The following is a 6,000-nucleotide window of genomic DNA, read 5'->3' as shown; positions in this document are numbered from 1 at the left end:
AACATACATTCTCGACTTTCTCTCAAGCTGCCTAGCAGCAAGCCCTGACAAGCCTTCGATTGCTCATCTCCTGCTGGGCTTTCACTGTGGCGTTGACTCGCTGTCTATAGAGCCCAATGGGACTTTTGCCTCCCGGACGTCGGTCTTCCACAACATGCTGAGGTTGCTGTTAGACACATCATTTGGTGACGCACAAGGTATGCGGTAATTAGTTTAAACCTATAGTTAATCTTCTAGAAAAGGAGACTATTATAAGCGCATAGGGTATAAGGGACTCTTATAGTGTAGTAACTATATAGAACACTATAACTACTAAAAGTAACATAAGATTCCTTACTAATTAGTATATAAATTATCTTAATCTATTTAGAATTAATATTAATTATAAGTATTAAACTATAGGATTAAGTATAATTATACCCTATTTAGGTAGGTAACTACTCCTAATTGTCTTATGTTATTATAATTAAAGGTAAATTATAGAGAGGTTTTAGTTTAATTAGAAGGTAGGTATAGGTATAAAGGATAAATTCTATATGTCTATCTCTAAACCTATTAACGCTAACTTATATCTTTATACTTAATTAGGATTAGGATCTTCTAATTAGCCTATATACTACCTTACTCTAGGCTAATTGCCCTACCTTACTCTACTACCTACTTATAACTACTATTTTCTTATTTTTAACTTATCTAAATTATTACTTTTCTTTATAATCTACTACTACCTTTTATATTATAACTTACCCTTACTTTTTATAACGCTAGTAGTAGTTAAAGCTAATTATAAGTATAATATATAATCTTATAATTACACTATTAAAAAAACCTAAAGCTTTATAAGTAATTTTAACTTATATAAGGACATCCTTAACTAAGACACCTTTAACTTTAATAAATTTATTAATAAGGACGTTAATAATAATAAGATATCTAAGTACGTTAACTACCCTACCTAGGCTAGTGCTACTAGTAGTTAGTAGCTTATAGAGGAGTATAGTAGTAGTGCTATAAGACCTAGCTTTACCCTTATTAATCCCTTAGCCTAAGGTAATAACTAACTAGACACTAGTATAAGTAGTATAAGTAAGAAAGGCTAAAATAATAAGGCTACTATAAAAGACCCTAACTATAGTAATAATAACGCTAGTAATATAGATCTTAACCTTAACTTTAATAATAATAAGGTAAGTAGTAAGAACTTTAAGGTGTCTAAAGTCCTAACTAAGGAAATTAAACTTTTAGATAGTATTTATAATAAGACTAAAAAGGCTAATAAATATATTTAGTAATAAAAGATAGTTAAGTAATAAAAGAAGTATAATAAGCTTTATAAATATATTAAGTAATACCTTAATATACTTAATTAAGATAGTATACTATTAACTAGATAAAGCGCTATTAAGAAGGCTAAGAATAAAATAGTAAAAAAAGTTATTATAGTAGCTAAAGTAAAGGCACCTACTACCTTATATAAGAATATATCTACTACTAAAGAGTTAATAATCCTTATTAAGGAGGAGGTAATTATATACCTTAATAAAGCCTTTTATAGTAGTAGTAACTAAATACTATATAAGGAGACTAAAGTCTAGGTCTAGTGCTTCTATATAAGCTAATAAAGCTCTAACGCTAAATAGTTATATACCTTTTTAACCTTAAATAAGTACTTCTAATAGTAAATTATAGCCCCTATAGATACTATCCTTACTAATTATAAGGAGAGTAAACTATAGTCTAAAGAACTCCTTAGTTATATAGCGCTAATTAGCTTTATATTTCTATACTAACCTAAGTAAAATAATTTTAAGGTTATAAGTACTCTCTTACTTATCTAGCGCCTAGACTATATCTTTATACTAGAAATTTAGTATACTTACTATATAGAGAGCTAATTACACCTAATTAACTAGCTAGAAGACTAGGTTACTAACCTTACTACTAAAGTTAATAAGTATACTAAGTTAATTTATAAGAATATAAAGAACACTACTACCTTAGTAATAGCTATTAATAAGGCTAAGGTAGCTATAGTAGTATAAGGTAATATTAATAAGGCTATTAGAAAAAGCTTATACACTAAGGCTAAGAAGATTTACTAGTAAGCAGCCTAAATTAATAATATTAAGAAATAAATTAATATTATTAAAGATAAGGTTAAGAACCTTAACTATAAGGTAAATAATCTTAACGCCCTTAATAAGTTTAAGGCTAAGGATTTTAAATAGTTATAAAATTAAGTTACCTTACTTATAGAGACACTCTACCTCTAGTAGGAGATATATACTACTACCTAGAGTATTATTAGTAATATAAGCTTAGGTAGTAGAAGTAATAAGTAACCTTACCTAGTAAAGGAACTTAGTAGCCCTATAGGCCTATAAAGAAAAAAGCGCTAGGCTAGGGCTATTAACCTAAGTAATAATAATAATAAGTAAATAGTAAGGTTAGAATATAAATAAATAACCTTAAGGTATAAGGCTATAATATAAGGGAGATAAGAAATAGTAAATATTACTTTCTTAATTAGCTCTTAAAGTATTTAGTAGAAGAAGATAAGGTCTTTTTAAGGGGGGGCACTTATTATAAGATAAGGTAGTAAGTGCTTATAGTTAGGAGACAGATAAATAGTAAGGACTAGATACCTAATATATATATAATATATTATATATACCTTAGGTATATATCCCTTTAGTAGGTAACCCTTTATAGAAAGAGGGTTAACTATAAATATACCTACTATCTATTACTTATCTTATCTTATATTACTTATTTAGTTCCTTATTATTATTTATCTTACTTTACTACTTTATTATTACGCTTTACCTTTACACTACGTTACTTTATAACACTACTACAGCCTAGCTTTATCTTATTAGAACTATAATAGCTACTAGAAAGGCTATATTACTTTTACTAATACCTCTATATATAATATCCTTTAGTATAGTATATTCTTATTTATACTAAAATTAATTAGTACCTTTTTTGTTTTATATACTACTTATTTTAGTATAAAAATCTACTTTAAAGTAGTAGTATAGTTTTTTATCTTAAGAGAGCTTAATACTATTAACCTTTATTAGTACTAAGGCGTATTATCTCTTTAAGTATTATAGTTATTTATACTTATAGTACTTTTTTTTACTATACCTAGCTAACTAGTACTTAGGCTTCTTATAGTTATAATAAGTAAGTAGTCCTTAAGTCCCCTCTAGCTAAGGTATTATACCTCTTTTTTTTTTTTTAACCTCTAGCTTTAATATAGGTATACCTACTAGTATTATAGCTATTAGTATTAAGTATATACTAGTAGCTTTAGTTAAGGGGGTGTCTATAGTTATTAGTTATACTACTACCTCTTAGTAGCTTTTTCTTTTTTAACTTTACCTTAGCTATCCTCTTAATACCTCTTTTATATAGGTCTTAATAAGTGTTTTTACTTTTTTTACTATATTATCTAACTTTTAGTAGGTAGCTAGTAGCCCCTTAGTAAGTATATAAGTCCTTAGGTCTAAGAGTACTTAGTTTAAAATATAGACTACTTACTACCTTTTTATTTAGGGGTTAAAGTACTCCTCCTTAACTATCTTATACTTATTAATAAATTATTAGTATAACTAGCCTAAGGCTTATTATATAGTATTTAGTTTTATAGTAGTACTAAAGGCCTATATATTACTATTAGTAATACTTACTTTTAGCTAGTTTTTTATAACTTCTTAAAGTACTTTACTAATTTTACTTTTATAATAAAAACCTATATACTAAGTTACTTTTTAGTATAGTACTAATATATTTTACCTTATTATTATTAGTTATAAACTTATCTCTTACTATATTAAAATATATTTCTAACTAAAATAAGAATTCCTATAGTTTATTTTAGCTTCTTTTTTTATACCTTAAAGTAAGTAATTTTTCTAAAAGTATATTAATATAAAGTTACTTAGCCTTTAGTTAAAGATTAGTAGTTATTTTTATTTCTTTTTATATATTTTTTATAAATATACTACTTTAAAGGGCCTTAATTTAATTAATTATTTTTTTTTCTTACTTTTTTTACTTTCTCCTCTAGAAAAGCCTTTAGCTCTTCTTTTAATAGCTTACCTAAGTTAATAGTATACTACTTATCTACTAGTATAGACTTAGTTATAATAGGCGTTAGTTATTTTATTATAGTGCTCCCTTATTACTAGGCTATAGTTTAAGATCTAGTAAGTATTATTACTACTTTAGTAGTTAATACACTTAAGAATAAGGAGATATTAAAACATATTAGAGGTAAAAATAGTATTAAGTAAAGAAGTTAGTAATAGGTATAGTTAGGGTTTAATTATAATAATTATTTTAATATACTTCCTCTAACCTCTATCTTCTATAGAGTTTTCCCCTTTTGTTATTCCTTTAGTAACTAGTTTATCTGGTCCTGGTCCCACTCTGGTGCCCCCCTGGGGCCCCGCTCTGGGCACCTGACATGGGGCCAGAGCACCTAAAGCGGCAGGTGACAGTGGGCGTGATAGGATCGTCATAGCGTTACGGCATAGGCCTTAAATAATAAGACAAATAAACCAGATGTTGAAGCCGCTGCTAAAAGTTGATATAATAAGCCGAATAGGAATTTAAGACTGCTACTAAGCAGTAGGGGCTGCGAAGCAATGTCGCAACTCCTGTGTCAGATGTGTCCATTACTCTTTAAATAGCAAAAGCCAAAACAGTCTAATAGTGTAATAACCCGCTCTTGTTCTAAAGCCACATAGGGATGTCCCCTTACAAATAGCAACAGCAGTTTTCAGCTACACCTATATAGAAGAATTGCCCTTACCTTACAGGTATAGGCTAAAAATAAATAAATCCCTCCTTTAAGGTTAGATAATAGTATATTTCTTATTATTTTCCTCTAGTAGTAATACTATGAATAAGTACTGTCTATATAGGATTACTTATAAGTTAATAAGGTATAAGAAATAAAAGGAAGGATAAATAGGACAGACAAGACGTACGTAGTACATGTTGTAATTCCTAGACTAGCGGCATTATAAAAAGATATAAAGAAGCAAAAGGGTTGCGCCGAGGGGGAATCGAACCCCCGGCTCCCCGACGCTGCTTGATGGCAACGGAGAATTTTACCACTAAACCATCGGCGCGAATAATACAATGATTAATAGAAGAGATCGGCAGATTCGAGATCCATGAGGTATGTGCAGCTGTAGAGCCCTAGAACAGAGGGTATCTCAAAGCTAACAATATATCTGTTGGTTATCACCAGGGGGGTGATACAGTCAACCGTACGTATTAATAGGCAGTGACGAATAATAGGGGTAAATACTGGTTCTAAATTATGCGTAAAGAGGAAAACTATTATAGGATTACGCAGTGAATTCACTGCGTAATATACCCGCGGATCCGGTGGATCCACGGTGAATCAGCCGTAGTTATTCCGGCCATTTCGGCGTTAACCCATACCGCTAATACCCAGGCGATGATCAACATCACAACAATATCCTATAGTACAGAAGAGAAATATTTAAGCAGAAGGCAGGATATTAGAAATAAGTAGGAGTTATTAATCTTGTAAGTAAGTAGACCTACTCTAAGATATAAATTATTACAAGAAAGACAAGGTGCCTAGGAGGCAGTGTATAGTAGATATAAGGGCAGCTGTTAAGGTACTCTACTAGCACGTGTTTATTTACATACCTACAGGATATATAGACAGCTGCCACTAGACCTTTCTATAGGAGATAGTTTAACTATAAATATACCTTTCTACTATTACCTTCCTTGTCCTATATTATTATTCAGCTCCTTGCTATTACTTGTCTTGCTTTACTGCTTTGCTGTTACAATCCACCTTTACACTACGTCACTTTACGCCACTATTACAGCCTAACTCCTCCTGTCAGATCTGCAACGGCTGCTAGGAAGGCTGTGTTATAAATAAATCCTCTACTAGGCGCCTTGCTAATACTATTAGTAAACTCACGTTTCTAACACTAA

At 29.9% G+C, this 6,000-nt stretch overlaps 1 non-coding gene across 1 annotated transcript; it reads right to left on the bottom strand.

The window, feature by feature from the left end:
- Positions 1-5,066: 5,066 nt before the first annotated feature.
- On the bottom strand, positions 5,067-5,147 carry GLRG_13176. Its single transcript has one exon. It is a non-coding gene; the product is annotated as a tRNA-Gly (tRNA).
- Positions 5,148-6,000: the final 853 nt, after the last annotated feature.

Source organism: Colletotrichum graminicola (assembly GCF_000149035.1).
Source record: "Colletotrichum graminicola M1.001 genomic scaffold supercont1.25, whole genome shotgun sequence".
Lineage (NCBI taxonomy): Eukaryota > Fungi > Ascomycota > Sordariomycetes > Glomerellales > Glomerellaceae > Colletotrichum > Colletotrichum graminicola.
The sequence above is the reverse complement of the archived record's forward strand: the minus strand, read 5'-3'. Positions and strand labels throughout refer to the sequence as shown.